The sequence below is a fragment of the Leopardus geoffroyi genome, chromosome B1 (genome assembly GCF_018350155.1).
Source record: "Leopardus geoffroyi isolate Oge1 chromosome B1, O.geoffroyi_Oge1_pat1.0, whole genome shotgun sequence".
Classification (NCBI taxonomy): Eukaryota; Metazoa; Chordata; class Mammalia; order Carnivora; family Felidae; genus Leopardus; species Leopardus geoffroyi.
In genome coordinates, this window is record NC_059327.1 from 112,806,167 (window position 1) to 112,826,844 (window position 20,678).

Here is a 20,678-nt window from a genome sequence, read left to right on the forward strand (position 1 = left end):
TTGCTCCACTTGATTACATGGAGGCTCTGATCTCATCTCAACCATTTTCTTAAAATAGACTCCCTTCCCTCTACCTCCGTTACATGGACTGTTTTTTCTTTCCTTACCCTTCTTATCCCCTTTGACAACCATACAAAGTCTTTGCTTCTTTTCACTCCCAAACTTATGGAGTTTCTATTTCCTCGGCAGTCAATTTCCAGTTGATTCCCAACAAGATGGCTTCTGACCAATCCACTCCGCTGATGAATCAGCACTGTTGAAGGCCAAAAAAATTTCTCAGGGGTGAAATTCAATGGACTTTTACTCTCAAGTCTCATGCTTTGGATTGTTTCCTGTAACTGACATTCTATTTCTAGATTTCTCTCAGTGCTCTCTTCCCTTGATGCCAAGTTAGAAGCTGGCGGCTTACTCAGTGCCTAATTAGACCTAAAGTTTTTTTGGTTTTTGGTTTTTGGTTTTTTTGATTGGGGGAGGAGGGAGAGTCAGCATGCTGTTTTAGGAGAAGTTGTGTTTATTTATTTCAGGCCCTTAAAAGTTCACACAGTCATCACCTGCAGCTTCACACATCACTGCCTGACCACAAAGACATAGACATCTATAGCATAGCACCACACTGTCATGATTCCTCTCTGGCTCTCTGGCTCCAATTCCACTCTCCTTATATATAATATATATAATATAAAATATATAATATATAATATATAATATATAACATATAACATATAACATATAACATATAACATATAATATATAACATATAATATATAACATATAATATATATATACTCCCCAATATAATTTGTTAGCCAACAATGATAATGATAATGATAATGACAATGATAATGATATCATTATCATGAACTCTCACTCCCCAATATAATTTGTTAGCCAGTTGGTTCTTTTCGTACCTACATATTCATTATCATTATTGTCCACCATAATAATGTCAAGTATTCTAAGTAATGATCCTAACATTGGTATTTTCTGCCTTAACTATGCTGCTGAAATCCAGTTGTAGATTGCAACTGATTTCTCAACATTTCCAACCAGATGCTCCACCATCAGCCTCACGCTCAACATGGTTAAAAGAAAGTTTATGTTCTTTTATGACAGATTGTTTTTACCTTCTGACTTTCGTGTTTTGATTAGAGGTATTATTATTCTTGCAATTGTTCAAGTTGAGACTCTGCCTTTTTTTTTTGAATCCTCATTGCTTACCCGGCGATGCCTCATTACTTTCTAAAATTGATGCGTAAGAAAGCCAGGGATTAAGAGACTGGTGTGAAGCCATCCAGCTGGTTAGTGACAATGTTCTTGGATAAAATCTAGGTTTCTGGATGGTCGGATTTAGTACTCGTTTCACTGAATCAGGCTGAGAGAATTTACTACCATTCATACAAAGATTTCTAACTAAAGAAAACGTAGTAAGCAATATTTTTCTGAATATCAGCATAATTTTGAAAAGAGTTTATTTAACTGACAAAAAAAAGTGTGCATTGAACTAAAAAGCTTTGCATTCGCGATCAGATTTACAGAGGAAAGATAGATTTTATTTTAAAAATTTTGTTCTGAAAATGTTAAGGTTGGGCCTGAAGAGACTCTGAGAGTGTAACGATGAGGATAGGGATTCTAGACATTTCTTGATGATAGATTTCATTTAATCTTCATAGCGACCCCATGAGGTATGTATTATTATTATTCCCATTTTGTTGATAGGAAAATGCAGACTTATGGACATTAAGCACTTCATTCAGGGTCACATATGTAAGAAGGTGAAGAGGGGCACCTGGGTGGCTCGGTCTGTTGAGTATCTGACTCTTGATTTCAGCTCAGGTTATGATCCCAGAGTCCTGGGATTGAGTCCTGCATCAGGATCCGTGCTGAACATGGAGCCTGCTTAAGATTATTCTTTCTCCCTCTGCCTCACTCTCCGACTCATGCTCTCTCTATCTCTCTTTCTCTCTAATATAAAAAATTAATAAAGAATAAATTAAATAAAAGGGTGAGAGCCAGCATTACAACCCAGGCCACTTGGCCTGATTCCAAATTCTGTTTTCAAATGAGAGAGTAGGACTGGGCCAAAGATATTCTAGTTACTTCTGACACTCTTAGAATTTCTGCAGCATTGTTCCTTAAATTTTTTAATTTTTAATTTCATAAACATTTTCATTTCCTTACATATTTTAACGCCAGCACATCTTTTTAATAGATTCCACTCCTAAATTACAATGCTAATGTTTTCCGGTAGTTGGAAGAAACATAAAAGAGTGGACAGCTCCTTTCCCAGCTCCTTTCTTGAGCAGATCTCCAATGCCAACCATGCGGTGCCCAAGGGGCTGTTGAGAATGTCTTGTTTGTTATTCCCAGTAGAGAGAACACTTCCCTGTGGAGAATATTAGTTCATGAAATATGTTGTGAGAGGATCATGCATGTGAGGAGGGCAGCTGTGGACACTCAGATAGCTCTTTTTTCCTTGTATTTTCTATACCCAGTTTATATCCACCTGTCAACTCAGGCGACTCCTTGTTCTTGAGCAGTGGTGCCAGCTGGCAGCTTTGGCCGCTCGTGTTTCTTCTCATTTCTTTCTCATTGGGTTTCTTCCCTACGGGTTCTTGTTCCCATCTCACAACCACTAACCTATCCATAAAGAGGATCTTGTCTCCCCATCCATTAAAGTGTTACAGGATCTGGAGTTTTCCCCAACCCTATAAATTACCATTATTGTCCTTCACTACAGTGCATTCATATCTGTTTTATATATACATTATTAAATTATACATATATTTATATATATAAATTATATTCTATATATATTTTATATATAAATTATATTCTATATATACTTATATATATAAATTCACATATATATATACACATATATATATATTTACATATATATAAAAATATATATATATATATTTAAGAGACTATGAAAGTCAACAATGTATAGAGGACAGTGGGCTGAAGTAATAAACTCTGTCTTGGGTTCTATTCCAGGTAGTGATAGTCACTTATCCACTCTAGGCCTCTGTTCCCTTATTTCTGAAAAAGAAGGGTTGACTAGTTCTCTAATGTTCCCCCTATATAAGGAAAGTTCTAATATTATTTATGGTAATAATAATCATAATACCTAACATCTATTGAGCATTTTGTCTTTCCCAAACATTGTGCTAAGTGCATTCTTTTCATTATCTCACAAGATAAGTGCATTCTTTTCATTAATCTTCACAAGAACCACACATGACAGGTATTAATATTAGTATTATTCCACTTTTCAGTTAAGGAAAATGAGGCCCAGAGAGATTAAATGATTTGCTTATGCCACACACTAATAAGTGATTTCCATTGATAATGGGGCTATGCACAAATATTCCAGTTTATGTCTCCTTCTAAGCCCGAGCTGGATTTTATTTCCCCAGCCCCTCACCTCCCCTAAAGTAAGCTTGGCCATGTAAATTGCTTTGGTCAGTGAAATGTGAACTTACATGACGTATGTCATTCTGAGCAGCACTTTGAGGAGTCAGTGTGAAATTCGCCACAGTTCTTTTGCTACCTGCCATCAGTATTTCAGATATCGATGTCAGCTTTGTCAACCTGGGTTCTGAGTGGGGACAATACAGACTAGGGACTCCAGCCAATCCACTTTGGGCATGTAGTGAGTGTGAGAAATAAATCTTTGTCTGTCTTTGGGTTGTTTATCACTTCAGCCTAACCTGACCCATCCTGATGGATTCAGGACACTGAAAGCATGACTTTTAACACTAAATCTCACTGATTCTAAAACCCATAAGCTTAACCACTATTATGGACTGAATTGTGTCCCCCACAAATTCATACATGGAAGCCCTAACTCCCAGTGCTTCAGCATTTGACTGTATTTAAATATAGGGCCTTTAAAGTAGTTAAAATGAGGCCATTAGGGTGCACCCTAATCCAATCTGACTGGTGTCCATAAAAGAAGAAGAAATCTGAACACACAAGAGACCCCAGGGATGGCACAGGGAGGAAAGACCATCTGAGGACACAGTGAGAACGCAGTCAACGGCAAACCAGAGAGAAAGGCCTCAAGAGAAACCCATCCTGCCAACACCTTGATCTTAGACTTCTATCTTCTAGAACTATGCAAAAATTAATTTCTGTTGCTTAAGCCACCCAGCCTGTAGCATTTGTTATGGCAGCCTTAACAAAATAAATGCCACCACTCTATTCCATTTCCTTGAAGATAGATATCACTTACTGAAGATAGATATCACTCAGACTAGGGTCTGAGTCATCAAGACCCTAAAAACTAAAATATCATAACTACCCATTTCAACTTTAATTGGCACTGCAATCTATAGATTTTGCCATATAGTTGTCTTTAAAATAAAAAGTGATTCATCCAGGAGTCAAACAAAGGACTAGTAGCTTCATCTGGTAATAGATATTGTTATCAGGTCTGCATATGAGCCCTGGAATCTAAAAATGTATTTTTACTAATGTCAGAGGGCATCACACAATGCTGAAATGCTACCAAATGCAATTAGCATCGATAAAAACTAAAATTCAGTGATAAAAGACTTTTTTAGTGAGGATTACCATAGCTCTGAATATGTTAATTCTCTGTTACTCTATATTTGGAAAATGTATTTCTTCAGGAAAAGCAACACTTTTAAAGCAATCTGTAATATTTTTAGGTCGGCAATAATAACTGACAAAAAATGAAAATGGCTCAATAGATTCAACATTTAGTACAATTTCTTTATATATATGATAATCCCCTCAGATCATTTAGACCCTTACATGATTAGAACTAGACATTCTCTACATTCTATTGTCTAGAAGGTATTGCTTTGAGTATAGTCTAAAGCCTTTCATAGGTAGGCATTAATAGAAATGAAAATTGTGACAAGCACTGTAATGTGGTCCCATGAGCATTGCCCTTAGTGTTCCTCCAGTGATTGTATCATGTTATATGGGAAAACCAGTTTGGTAGATGTAATTAAGAATACTAATTTTTATAGGTTGAATTGTGTTGAAATCCTAACCCAGTACCTGCGAGCATGACCTTATTTGGAAATAGGGTCTTTAGGGCGCCTGGGTGGCGCAGTCAGTTAAGCGTCCGACTTCAGCCAGGTCACGATCTCGAGGTCCGTGAGTTTGAGCCCCGCGCCAGGCTCTGGGCTGATGGCTCAGAGCCTGGAGCCTGTTTCCGATTCTGTGTCTCCCTCTCTCTCTGCCCCTCCCCCGTTCATACTCTGTCTCTCTCTGTCCCAAAAATAAATAAACGTTGAAAAAAAAAATTAAAAAAAAAAAAAAAAAGGAAATAGGGTCTTTAAAGTTGATCAAGTTAAGATGAGGTCATTAGGATGGGCCCTAATCCAGAAAAACTTGTTTTCTTATAGAAAGGTGGAAATTTGGACAGAGAAAGATATGCAGAGAGTGAGGATGATGTGAAGATATAGAGAGAAAGCCATTCACAAGCCAAGGAATGCCTGAGACTATCAACACCTGGGGCAGAGGCATGGAGCAGATTCTCCCTTCGGCCTTCAGAAGGATCCAAACCTGCCAAAAGTCACCTTGATTTTAAACTTCTCGCCCCCAGAACTGTGAGCCAATACATTCTTGTTGTGCAAACCACCCAATTTCTCATACTTTGCCATGGTAGCCCTAGCAAATTAATGTACTAATTGATTGACTTCGAATTTACAAAAGAGAGATCGTCAGGGTGAGTATCTAATCACATGGGCTCTTTAAAAGCAGGGGATTTTCTTCAGCAAAAGAGGAAACCAGAGAGATTCCAAGCATGAGGAGGATTTGATATGCCATAGCAGGCTTGAGATGGAGAGGCCACATGGCAAGCAACTGAGGGAAATCTTTAGGAGCTGAGAGCGGTCGAGCCGACAACAGGCATTAAAAAAGGGAGTTCAGTTCAGCAACTTCAAGAAACAAAATTCTGCCACAACCTGAATGAGCCTGGAAGTGGATTCTTTCTCAGAGCCTCCAGATTTAGGAGCCAAGTCCAGACAACACTTTGATTTTGGCCTTTGATTCTCTGATCAAGAGATACCAGTTAAGCCCATCTAGACTTCTAACATATAAACAATGAGATAATAAATGGGTATTGTTTCAAACAGCCGTTTGGGGGTAATTCAGTATGTACCCATAGGAGGTAAATACACCATAACTAGCAAGTATTGACTGCTTTCTTTACCAGTCACTATTCTAAGTGTATCATTGTTTTTTTTAAGTTTTTATTTATTTATTTTGGGAGAGACAGAGGCAGCATGAGTGGAAAGGGGCAGACAGAGAGGGAGAGAGAAAGAATCCCAAGCAGGGATCACGCTGCCAAAGGAGCCTGACGTGGGGCTCTACCTCATGAAACCATGAGATCATGACCCGAGCCAAAACCAAGAGTTGGACACTTAACCGACGGAGCCACCCAGGCACCCCCACATAGTTTTTAAAAATTAACATTATTGCCATGTGACTGGGGCTGTTGTAGTCCCAAGGCAATAAAGATAAGTTCAGAGTGGAAAACTATCTGGCATCTGAGGAACAAGAGCCATGTGGCAGACAGGCAGTAAATAAAACACCCTATTCAAGAAAAAGCAGAACTAGTGAAACAGTGGGAATTTAAATAAGTATAATAAATATCTTCATAAAGGTAAGTTAGGATGTCGGGAACACAAAGCAGGAACAAACAATTACGAAGAAGAACGACTCAGCAATATTGAATATTAAAAAAATATGCAGTTGTTGAAAACACAGTAAGGGTAAAATAAACCATGCCTACACTGCCTGTAGGAGTGACTTGCCAAATGTATGGAAGTAACTGTCAGAAGCTTTTGAAAGGAGGGGGGGAAAAAGCCAGAAAAAAATACCTTCACAGAAATATAATCCAATTTTCTTACAAGATAATCTCTTAAGAATAGGAATTCTTAAAGTAAGAATTAAGAAGCATCGTATGTATTTTACTCTTCCCTCCCCGCAACTATTGAGGCAAAATAAGCCTATGAGGTATGTGGGAAAAACTCCCAGCAAGACTCTTATTACAGCCGTGTTCCCACACACGGCTGATTTGTACCTTGATAACTATATGTAAATTTATGATTGTCCTACCTCAGGAAAGATATAAGGGAGCCAGTAAAGTCAGAGAGGACTGTTCACTTTCTGGTGTCGAGCCTGGGCCAGTTTCAGGCCTCTGCCTTCCTCTGCACACAGTTACTGCCCTAGGAATAGTCCTAAATGTCAGTGGGCAGGAATCCTACATCTCTACAGCTGTCCTCACTCCTCCTTGTCTGATCATCCTCTAGCTGAAGGACAGCTCTGCCAGGCTTCACTGCAGTGTGCACTTAGCAGCCTTTCCAGGGCCACAGTGACCTGGGAGCCAGTGAATGGAGAGCTGACACATAACCCAAGTCAAAGCCTGGAGCTTGTTATGGAACGAGCAATGAATTAAGAAGGCCAAAATTAAAGTGATGGTGAAGCATGTAGGAGGCGGTCTGGAAATTTCCACAGACAGAGTGCACATCTGTAGAGTCTTGTCTACGGACTGGTGAGGCATTTAGAGTATGAATGAGCGACTTAGCATTTTGCCCCTGAACCACAGCTTAGTGGTTTCAACCACACTACCTAAGCTTTCCTGATATTGACTCTCAACTTGTATAGAAATGCAGGATATCTCCTCTTCTAAGCGGTTCTATCACAATGTTCCATTAACTTCATTTGGAAGCCTAAGACCATTTGCCTTTGGACACCAACCACCCTTTGCCTGTTCCCACCTGGATGGGTGGAGTTCTCTCTCATTCTAGCTGTCACGATGCTCCCTCACCCTGTTGCGTTTTACTGAGGCGTGCTAAAGACCAGAAACATCCAAGGACAAGAGAGCTATGAATCACAAAGGCTGTGAATAAGAGGCATGGTCACATTCTGAATCAGATATTTTTGGAATCAGACATTCTTGGAAAAGTGGTCACACAGATCAAATAAAGTTCTATTTTTTGTATCAAGTAGTTCTAAAAAACTACTGGTAGAAATGTTATCAGTCAGTGGTCATGGCTCAATATACGAAGAAATTTATGAAGAATCTGAGAAAATGCACGTATGAAATCTACATGATAGATTATGACGTGAAATTAAGGACTATTCTTATTATGTGAGGTTAATATTCTGAAGGACAACTGTATGTGAACTTTTGTTGACTTTTTTTGAGGGAGACATCTTAGCATCCATTTTCCCTTCCTCAGAGCTCCCTTTTTTCCTTTGGGGGAATTATTTCTCCCAGATATAAACAGTCTTTGTAGTACTGTGTTCAGGATTTCTTCCTTCCCATAGCAAAATAAACCTGGGCTAATAGAAACCTCTCTCCTGGGAGGCACCCAGGTGGCTCAGTTGGTGAAGAGTCCAACTTCAGCTCAGGTCATGACCTCACGGTTCTCAGGTTCAAGCCCTATGCCGGGCTCCGAGCTGACTGCTCAAAGCCTGGAGCCTGCTTCGGATTCTGTGTCTCCCTCTCTCTCTGCCTCTCTCTCTCTCTCTCTTTTAAAAATAAATAAACATTAAAAAAACTTTAAAGAAATCTCTCCCTCAGGACTTGGAACTACAAGAAAACTGAATTAAGATGATGACAACTTTTGGAGCTTTCCTTCTATAGGAGAGCCCAGAGTATATCCCGCTGCCCAGATATCTGAAGACTATTTGAAGTCCTGTCTTCATTCTTTGTCTGGTTCCATCTACTCTCTAACTTCCCAACCACTCTGTGAGCTGCCCATTGCAAAAAATCTTGCTGGTTCTTATTAATTGCAACACCAGTCTCTCAATTAATAGGCCCTCTGCAAAGTACCATAAAGTAACCACTCTTTTAAGGCACGGCTAAATGAATCATTAAGTATGGGATCAAAGAAACTCAAGGACTAATGTCTCCTCTTCCACTGACTTCTTTTGTGATTCTGAAAAACTTTCTTACCCCACTAAGCCTTACCTGTAGCATGAGAACAAAGCCCTCATTCCAGGTTGTTGTTGGAATTAGGTGAGTCTTTCCCTGAAAGTTCCTAGAATGCATAGAAAGAAAGCCTGTGAATTTCCATATCAAAGTGGTGCATTAATCATGAAAAATTGGGCATTAGTGATTTGGCCAATGATGACAAGATGCAGTGCTGGGCAATCACTTAAAAGCCAAGATTTTGTGAAGAAAGTTATACTTAATAGTCAAAATACATTTCCCTCCTTATTACTATGCTAGACAGAGGTCAGAACTAGCCATTCATGGGTATATGAATTCTGGTAACATTTCTTCTTTGTTGGCAGTAAAGGTGACATGAAGTTCCCCATATGAATATTTAAAAAGCAACTTGCTCTGGAGTTATACACTTATTGTTTCAATTCTTGGCCGGTTTAAAACTGCATCTCTGTTTACAAAGAAATGAAAATGCTGCTTTACACAAACATTACATTCAGTCTGAAATAAAGACCAGACAGCACCAGTTTGATGGGGCTTTAGGGGTTTGGAGCTGATGGCCAAGAAAGAACTCTTGAAGACATCTTTAGTGCAAAAAGGTGATTTTATTAAAACACGGGGACAGGACATTGGACAGAAAGAGCGGCACTGGGGTTGTGACGGGTAACTGATTATATACCCTCAGGTTGGGAGGGGATTAGGGATAGAGTAAGTCTCTAAGGTATTTTGGAAGCAAGGTTTCCAGGACCTTGAGGGACTAGCTGCTGTTAGGAAAATGCCGTTTATTACTGTTTAGTAAAACCTCAGTCATGAGACCCTTCAGATGTATATCAGGGTGCCATAAGTTTGGAGTATGATTACCAGCATATATCTTGGGGGAGTTGAGATAAAAGAAATTTACAAAGGAATTTTTATATGGGAAAGTAGACTTACAGGATCCTGGGGAGTCAGGATAATGTTAAGCCAAGATTCCCTTTTGCCCCTAGCAAAGTGTCATCATCCAGGCAGCTGAACTCCTAGAGGAGGCCACTCTGCCGGTTTCAGGGGCTTGTCAACGGGCTGTGGGCAGTAAGGGAATTTACTTTTTCATTTGCCTTAGTTTTCCACATCACCATAGCAAGCACTTTGTTCTTTGGTAGCCAAGAGTGTCCATATTCCACTTGCGGTGGGGGACGGGGTGGGGGCTGGGGGCAGCACTAGCTTGTACTTTGCCCTCAGCTTGCATTATGCTCCCTCATCAAGTTTACTGAAGAAAGAAATTTTGTCCTGGGAAATAACAGAATTGGCCTTTTCCAGAAACAACTAGAACCATGGCTGAAGGGTACTACTTTCTCTGCATCTCCGATGCTTTGTATTGGTTACTATGCTGAGGAGCTTTCAAATCATACCCCAATTCTTGGCAGAAACTATGTAAGCAAGAAAGCAAGTTTAGTTAGTCTCATATAACTAAGGATTTTAAAATCTTGCATTGATGCAACAGTGAATTTTTAAAACAGAAGAACAGTAAAGAAAAAAAAATCCTGTAATGGGCCCCACTCTGTGCTAGATCATTTGGAGCAGTGGGTCTAGGGAACCTAGCTGAAGGCCTGAACTCCACTCCCAACCCATCAAGGGGGAGAAGAGAGTACTGTGCAAAACATTAGCCTTCCTTACCTATGAACAACCTGGACTGAGTGAGCACAATCTTTATGGAGTTTTTTGAAAACTGAATAGTCTGTGGGAGCTAGCCAGAGAAGAGAAATGATGGAGCAGCCATGACCTTAGGGCAACATTTTTCAAAGTCAAATGAGATCATTCTTTAGCCAAATCATCTTGAGATTGTGAAAATATGTGTACATCTGGGATTCATCCTTGATTCAAGGAATCAGAGAGGTGCCTGTGTGGCTCAGTCAGTTAAGTATCCAACTCTTGACTTCAGCTCAGGTCACGATCTCAGAAATCTAATTTTTGCCCTTTCCAATTTACCTTCTAGTCAAGAAGAAAAAACTCAAGGAAACAATGCATTTAGTAAACAATTATAGATTCAGTTTTATGAAAGCTAATCGAGACAGAATTCTGGACAAACAGGGACTCAGAGAGATTGTATCAATGACAAAAATGTTATGTTTTGCCCCCAATACCACATCTCCCTAAGCTAGCAGTCATTAAGTGGCCACTGGAATTCAGCACAGGACATTTTTGTTCCCACAAACATTATTGGTCAGCATAGCAATTTTTGAAATGTGAGTTATTCACCAGCACCTTAAAACGGGAGAATACAACACAAAAACCGAGATATCTAATCCTTTCTGAAAAATCAAATTGGCAACAATTGGCTGTCAATGAGGAGCAGCCACTCCCACCCCACCCTTAGGCATTTGGGATTTGTTTTATCACATCTCCAACATTCTCTTTCCCCAACCAACCAAAGTGTCAGTTGACATTTATTATTGAGCTTATGCGGATGTTTTTGTTGCTGTTCAGTTAAAATGAAAGTTAAATGTATTCACTCTGAGGGCTGTCGCTCATTACCTACATAGCCCTGATACCTGGGGGCATTTGGGTTTTAAAATTCTCTAGCAATGATGATGGAAACCCTAATCACAGCAGTCCTGACCTTATTTTTTACAAAATCTAAGTATATGAGAATTCTTTATCAGCATTGTAGCCTTTCCATCTTGTAATAACTTTGCAAAGAGGCAGTATTCTTTTTCAAAACTCTTGGAGGACAATTCAGAAGAGACCTTTGAATTCATAAACTTATCTGGTTAATAGCAAGAGAGAGAGAGACTTTGAAAATCCAGAACACTCAATTCTGGGGTTATAGGGCCAGCTGACATTGACCATACAGACGATAGTGTATTTATTACTTGATTCCTCAGATAAGATATGCAAATCTAGGAAGCTTTAAAACAAGGATGTTTCTAAAATGCCAGTGAAACAACGTATAGAGTATAGCCCTTTACAGTTTATAAAGTGACATCAAGGGTGCACCTGGTTGGCTCAGTCGGTTAAACAACCAACTCCTGATTTCAGCTCAGGTGGTGATCTCACAGTCATGAGACAGAGCCCTGCGTAGGGCTCCATGTGGACTCCATGCCTGCTTAAGATTTGCTCTCTCTCTCACTTTCTCTCTCTCAAAAAAAAAAAAAAAAAAAAAAAAGTGACATCATATTATTCCTTTTAGTTTTCACAGCAACCCTAAAAAGATTATGTTATTATCCAATTCTATAGACCAGGACTCTGCTGTTGGTAATCAGCTGGCTTTTATAAGGTCAAATAGTGACTAATCTGCAAAGCTGGAGTTTCAACACAGTTCTTTTGATCTACCTATATTTTTCTCTCCATTACACAATGACCACCTTCCATTATAATTTCAGGAGTACGTTCATAATTTTCAGAAGTACATTCACATAAAGCCGGGAGAAATATAGCGCCACAAATCATACTAGCCATCAAGAGAGATCTCACATTCCCAGCACTCAGATTTGTATTTCTCCCAAATAAAAGAGAGTAATACAAGACTGGCTGACACACAAGTCTTCTCCCTGTTCAGGTTTTAAAAGCGGTATGTTTTTGTTTGTGTGCTTTTTCATGTTCTAGACAACTTTCCAAGATGTTTACTGGAGGCAATGAAAGACCATGGAAAAAGACCAATGGACTTGCTACAGTCAAGTTCATTGAAGATTTGAAAGGAGAAGTTTCTATAAACATGGCATATTAAAGCTGAAAGAGATCCAAAAATTGCTTAACCTGGTTCTCCTACTCAGACATGAGAATACAGGGCCCAGAAAAATGGTGTCACTTCTAAAACTGACATCTAAACCCCAGTCTCCTGAACCCTAAGACTGAACATTTCTTATCAAATTTCTTTTTGAGTTCATCTTTTTTTGTTTATACTGTAACTGTGGTCTTTTAACTCCTGCTATTCTCTGTCTTAGAAGCTCTTTCTTCTACAATAATTGCTCAGTTAGAGTTTATTTCTTTTCTGATATCCATTTTTGAAAAAAAGCTATTATTAATAATACCACTACTCATTCAAATGAAAAACTAGAGCCTTGTCCATAACTTGCTACAAATAAACACATAGTCCCCTCCATTCAACCTTTCAGCCTCACCTCAACCCAGGGAACTATCATGATGAATCTCAGATTCATTCTTTCATTCTTGTTTTTCTTGATACTTAGGTTTGTTACATACACATGTATTCCTAAAAAGTGTGTGTGTGTGTGTGTGTGTGTGTGTGTGTGTGGAAATAAACCATTTGTGTTACAAGTTTCACTTTTCATTCTTTTACTTTTTTGCTCACTTCTTCTCCTTCTCCCACCTTCTAACAAAGGTACTTCAAGTAGTAAGTTACCCACTGCTTTTCCTTCCAGTGACTTTTCTTTTCGTTTTAGACTTGATCCTCTCAGATTTCAAACTCCAGGACCTTCACTTCTCACCTGGGTTCTGATGATGCCGTGAATGGACTTCTACACTCTCCTCACTTCTAATTATGTCATCTTAATTGCATACATACTTGGACATTGTTCTTTGTATTCACAGTTTTTAAAGTTATTAAAAATATACCATAAAGAATCAAGATTTGGTTGCATAAAGACTCCTTGTAGGGGCGCCTGGGTGGCTCAGTCGGTTAAGCGGCCAACTTCAGCTCAGGTCACGATCTCACGGTCCGTGAGTTCGAGACCTGCGTCGGGCTCTGGGCTGATGGCTCAGAGCCTGGAGCCTGCTTCCGATTCTGTGTCTCCCTCTCTCTCTGCCCCTCCCCCGTTCATGCTCTGTCTCTCTCTGTCTCAAAAATAAATAAAACGTTAAAAAAAAAATTTTTAAAAAAGACTCCTTGTAGCATAACTCCTTGTATAACTTTTTGAGTTATAGTAGGCTCCCTTTATCTAGTTTCGCTTTCCATTGTTTTAGTTACCCTAGGGCCAACTGTGGTCATGTAGCAGATGACCTTCCTTCTGAAGTATCCTCAGAAAGTCAGTAGTAGCCTAACACAACATTACAATGCCTATGTCACTCACCTCACTTTATCTCATCACACAGGCATTTTATCATCTCACATCATCACAAGAATGCTGAGTACAGTAAGATATTTTGACAGAGACAGACCATGCTCACATAACTCTACAGTACATTGTTCTATTTTATTACTGTTGTTGTTAATCTCTTACTGTGCCTAATTTATAAATCAAACTTCATCATAGGCATGTATGGATACATGGGTAAAGCATAATATACATAGGGTTTTGTACTATCTGTGGTTTCAGGCATCTACTGGGGGTCTTGGAATGTATCCCCAGTGGATAAAGGAGAACTACTATAGTGCAGATAATATTTAAATTGAAAGAAGGACTTCATGGAGAAGAGCGACCATTCTCGGCACAAATAACAAAACTCTGGACTTTTCCATCAGAGAGAATAAATTTTCCTCTTGTCTAAGCTACTGTTACTTGAGCTCTCTCTGTTACTTGTAGTCAGACCCAATTATAACTAAAACATTGGGGCCATAATAATAACAATGGCTAATATTAACTAATTTTTATTTTCCAAGTTCAGGGCCATGTATTGAACATCTACTACCTCACTTAGTCTTCACAACTCTCTGAGTTGGTTGCTATCATTACTTTCTTTTTTTAGTTTATTTATTTATTTTAAGAGAAAGAGAGAGAGCATGGGCGGGGTATAGTCAGAGAGAGAGGGAGAAAGAGAGAGAATCCCAAGAGGTCTCCACACAGTCAGCGCAGAGCTCAACACGGGGCTTGATCTCACAAACTAGGAGATCATGGAGTGAGTCGAAATCAAGAGTCAGATGCTTAACCAACTGAGCCACCCAGGTGCCCCTCATTACTTTCACTTTTAGATGAGGGAGCCAAGCTTTTTACAAGTACCAGGGTCCCACTTCGGTAAGTGATTGAACGGGGACTTCCAGACCCACTTTTAACTGCTTCTTCAGCCTGCCTTCCCTCACAGGTGCTTCCCACCACGTGTGGATTGCTATGCTGATTATAAAGCACTAATCTGTTAAATCAGCTGGCTCTATGAAAAGACTTTAATTACTTTGTTTTTGTTACTAAAAGACCTGGTGAAAGAACAAAAAGTTGGTAGCACGAGATCCACATTGTACCTTGACGAAAATTTCTGTTCCTTACCCACGTGAACTGATAAAAGGCACACACCCTGGAACCTTCTCACTCATCTTTCAGATATGAATAGCAGTGTATACTCTGCTGTATCCCACAAAGATGCTGTGAAGATTTGTTTCAGTTTCAGAGAAGTATGAGGCACAATTTAAACTACTATATCCTTCTCTTCTCCGTCATTAAAGGGAACTTCACCAGCTAGGAATTTCTTCTGCCTGTTGCAGTGTGACCTGACTACGGGGGCATAAAAGTTAAAGCTCTTTATTATTAGTGGGCTTTTAAAAAGGAGCTCCTCCCAATTGAATCAGGCCTCCTTAAGAGCTTTCCAGGAAACCTCATGTGATGACTTTCCTTGCACATCTCATTTTATTGCCCATTCGTAAATGCAAGGCAACTTTTAAAATGCTGTTATTTAGCTATCCCCAGGACCATCTGTTGCTAAGGAAAAGGAGACAGACAGGGACTGATTAGGAACCAGCAGTCTCAGACACAGGAATAATCCACATAGGTAGAGCACAAAGACCCTTCACTATTGACTGCGCTCATTCCCCAGTCTAATGCTTCACAGGGAGCGTGGAACGTTTCAGCCAACATGCAACTCAACAGATTTGTATCTTTCTTATTTTTAATGTTTATTTATCTGAGAGAGAGAGAGAGAGAGAGAGAGAGAGAGAAGAGCATGAGTGGGGAAGGGGCAGAGAGTGAGGGAGACATAGAATACTAAGTGGGCTCTAGGCTCTGAGCTGTCAAGCATAGATCCCGACGCCGGGCTCACACCCACAAACTGTGAGGTCATGACCTGAGCTGAAGTTGGGCACTTAACCAACTGAGCCACCCAGGCACCCCTATTTGTATCTTTCAATGTCAGCATATCAGGCAAAGAATAACAGAGTGCAGATCCTAGACGATGTTGGATGTCTGTGTCTAGCTCTGGAAAGGATGGGCTCCTCTAAGTTGGACTTCTTTATTAATTGAAGTGACAGCTCTGTTATTAGAAGTGGGAGCTTCATTACATAAGTTCTGATGCTGCACCAGGAACCTAACACTTCTACTCTTTTTCGATGGCCCTATTAAAACCAACATAAAGCAAATACTTAGCATGTTAATCCTTTTATTTTTGAGCTGAAATTTTTAACATCAGTTATGGCATCATCCGAAAGAAAAAAATCTTAATACAGTTCATATCATTGCCATTGATAGTAGCAATATTCAGCTCCCCCAATACAGAATTTGAAACTTCAATTCTAAATTATTAGTTGATGATTAACAGACCTACCGAATGACCTTCTGTAACATGTCATCTGGGGAAGTAGCAACAAAGGATGAACAGTTCCTTCAGATGAAATCTTTCCAACAATTGCTAATTACTGGAATGATTTAACATATAATAAAATTTTTGAAAAATCTAACACCTACACAAAGGTAAATTTAGAAAAAAATAATAGAATGGCATCAACACTGTATACTTTTTACCTACATTGTAGGTAGCTTTTAACCCTTTAGATTAACCAACAATCCTAAAAACCAGGCCTAATTTACACTTGGCTGTCGGGTAAGTGCCTCTTCCTGTGTTCTCCAGCTTGAGACTAGATGTCAGCATTCTGTTAGTTATCCAAGGCAGAAGCATGAGAGCAACTTAGATTGCTCTTTTTTCTTCATGCCCGCACCCATCCATTCAGTCACTTTGTCATGCGGATTCTACCTGCCGAGTATTGATGGAATCTGCTCTGTACTCTCCTCTTCCAAGCTATAGTTCCAGTTAAAGCCATATCATTTTTTACCTGGGCAATATTCCAACAAGAGTATAACGTAGTCTCCCTGCCCACAACTTCAACCTCTTCCGTCTGTTGAAATCCTCGAGACTTCTAGAGATATTTCTAAACTGCAAATCTGAACATGGTCGCTTTTGCTGAAAATCCTTGTGTGTCTACAGAGTTTCCAGGACAAAGGCCAAACTCTTTGGTTTAGCATGTGAGGCCTTTGCCTGTCTCTCTAATCCTATTCCTGCCACACTATTATACACGCTTCACAACAACCTTACTGAACAACTGATTCCCCCCAACACACGTCATCCAGTTTACTGCCTCCGTGACATTTAAACGTGTTGCCTCTGGAATTCCTCTGGGATGACTTTTCATTCTCCTTCTCAGTCTCTTGCTTCTTCATCTTGTCCTTCCAGATGGCTCAAGTGCCACCCCTCAGAGAAACCCTTGTTTACTGCCTGTCTAATCAAGCTGCTCACCCGCTCCTCCTGAACCACCACCCAAATCTCTATGAACAAGTCCCTGTACTTGCCCACTTGAAACTCCGTGGTCTGCTTGAAAGTCCCCACTATCCTTAAGGATAGAGGCTATTTCTTTTTCTCTGTGGTTTTCTAGCACATGTCTGTTATAGAGCGGTGGTGCTGAGTGGAAGTTGGGAAGCAACATAATGAAAGAATTAATGAGTCTGGGATCTTGCACAATTTAGTTTTTTGAGTATCAGTGTTTATAAGTGTTCACAATAGCATACTCAAAGTCACCTGTATAGGTCTCCATCATGCCCCCCCACCCCAGCCCAGCCTCCCGTTCTCTCATTTCCTATTATTTGCAGACTAACACTGACAAGGTGAGAGATGGGAAGAGGTCCAATTCTCAATAGAACATGTTTTTACTGTCAAAATCCTACTAGCAAAAAAATAAATAAATAAATAAAGCACCTTTGGGGGGGGGGGGTTCTTTCAACCTTTGATTAGATTAACAAACGGGGAGAGCTTGACTAAATACAGAAATTACCCAAGGCAAATGCTGTCCCTTCTCTTCTCGTGTTTATGGACAAAATCAACAGAATAAATTGCTCTCATCCTTAGAGGTCCCAGAACCTTTCTCATCTTAGTCTTTGAGATAGCCACTGTTAATCTGTCAGTGTTTGCTATCCCTGAGCTAGATTAACAGGTGTATTTGACATAGGAAAATAAAATAATTGGGGCTGGGAGGGTTAATATATGAGTTCACTCAGACTGGAACAGCAGCAGGTTCCCCACATTTCTGTTAACAGAATCACTCCCCTGCTTCTTCTGGGAAATGACTTTCCCCACTCCAAACACACAGCTTCAATGGATGCTGCCATATTCCTACAGTCTATCAGTGGACACCAGATAGAAGCTGACTCCATTATAATTCTTCTCTGCTATTTTAAAACTCAAGTCTAAAGAGAGTAAGGGTAGGTTTACTCTCTAGTAGTAGTAGAAATCAAGAAGAGTGAGCCTCAGGAGCTGTTGGCCACCATTTGTACCTCCATGCTGAGGTGATCAAGGCCCTAAGCCCCAATCATGTGCCTTTCCTACACAGCCCTTTGCACAGGTAGTGACAAGCCCTAGGATCTTTTCAATAATGCCTCTGTTTACCTTAAATGGACTCAAATTAGTTCTCTGTCATTTGTAATCCAAAGAATTCTGACTAACTCAAAAGTCTGCAGTATCTAGGACCTTGAAATTCAGAGAACTTAACCAAGAATTTGTGCTTTTAAGGGCTTCATCAGAAACATTTAAAAATATTAGCAAAGAACATTACCCTTTTGCACCCATAAACCAGTAAAACAATGACTAACATTCTAATATATGTCTGATTATACGCAATAGGAGTGAAATGGGAAAAACTCTGTGCTGGGAGCTAGATCCCTTAGATTCAAATGTCTTACCATTAATTTGTAATGCCATCATTTAACCCTTGTTAGTCTTCAGTCATGCATTTTTTTAAGCGAGCTCTAACACAACTTTGATGCACAGAGTTTTGCAAATACTTGGCAAACATCATGCTAATATCTTTAGAATACTGTAATTAAAAAAAAAAAAAGACAAATGTTCCAACAGAAACAAACGACATGACAAGCAATTCTTGAAAGTATATATATGGCTAATAAATCCTTAAAATGATCTCACCCACATTTATCACTAAAAATGCACTTTCAAACAACTGAGATAAAATTTTTTACCTATCATATTGCCAAATATGTATCTTCTAAAATACATAATTTTTAATATTGTCAAGGGTATTTGGGATAACAAATTCTCATACCTTGGTCATCCAAATTTTCTTGAGGCCATCTGGAAATATGTAGTGACATTTTTTTGTGCATTCCCTTCAGTTCAGTCATCCCACCGTGAGCAATTAATTCCATAAAAGTAATCAAACAAGTGTGCAGAGATGTCTGTCCAAGTTCTGAGAGTGGGAGTTCATCACAGCAGTGTTAGTGTATATAAAACTAAGAACATCCTTCAGGGCACCTGAGTGGCTCAGTCAGTTAAGTGTCCAACTCTTGGTTTCAGCTCAGTTAATGATCTCAGTTGTGAGATCAAGCCCCACATCGAGGCCCACGTCCGGCTCTGCGCTGCACACAGAGCCTGCTTGGAATTCACCCTCTCTCTCTCTCACTCTCTCTGCCCCTCCCTGGCTTCCTCTCCCCCCCCCCCTTTTTCTCTTAAAATAAATAAGCTTTTTTTAAAAATAATAAATAAAATAAAACTAAGAACACCCTCAATTTCCATTAGTCTGGTATCAGATAAATATAAAACCAGAGTGAATCCAATCAATAGAACACCACAATTTTACAAAAAGGAATTTGCTCTGCATGCCTAGAACAATGCCTGGTGCTGCATATGTGCTCAATCAACATTTGTGAAATGAATAAATCTTTTTTTTTAAAGGGGTCAGATATGATGGGTTAAAATATCAGGAGCTAGAACGTGATCCTTTTTCTTTAAAACAAAAAGGAGTTGTTTATACACAGGCACAAAAACCTTTAGGAGAACATATATAAAGTTTTTATAAGTGGTTATGTCTAGCATTTTAGATGGGCGGACTTTCATTTTCTATTTAATATGTTTCTGTATGTTTTGTTTGCTTTTTCTATTTTATAGTGAGTATATATTGCTCTTACTTATGAGTTTAGTAATTATATAATTAATACATAAATACAATCTCATTTTTATATATTAAGCTATCTAAAGTAAATGTGCTCTCTTGACCAACCAGTCCTCTTCGCAGAGATAATACTACTAATAACATATTCTTCTGGCCTTTTTATATGTGTTTAACCACACTGGTTAGGTTTGTTGGGTGCTATTCTTTCTTCTTGTATCATACTGTGTGTATTGTTTGTCTTTTATGTACTTTCTGTTTTTATTTAACAACATTTCCTAGAGGTCTTTATGTGTAAGATCTGTAGATATATCTTATTCTTTTACAGTAAAGCGTAGTATTACCTGACATTGGTGTCCCCTATAATTATGTAGCCATTATTTTATTCATAGAAGTTCAGGTATTTTGTGTTGATTTCCAAACTTGGTCTAAGTAAAACATTGTTACTATTTTAAAAAATTTGTTTTAAGGCTTCTTATACACATTTTAGGGGCACCCAGGTGGCTCAGTCAGTTAAGCGTCTGACTTCAGCTTAGGTCACAAACTCACAGTTAGCGAGTTCAAGCCCCACGTTGGGCTCTCTGCTGTCAGTGCAGAGTGTGCTTTCAGATCCTCTGTCCCACTCTTTTTCTGCCCCTCTCGTACTCGTGCATATGTGCACATTCTCTCTCTCTCTCTCAAAAATAAATAAACATTAAAAAAAAAAAAAGACTTCTT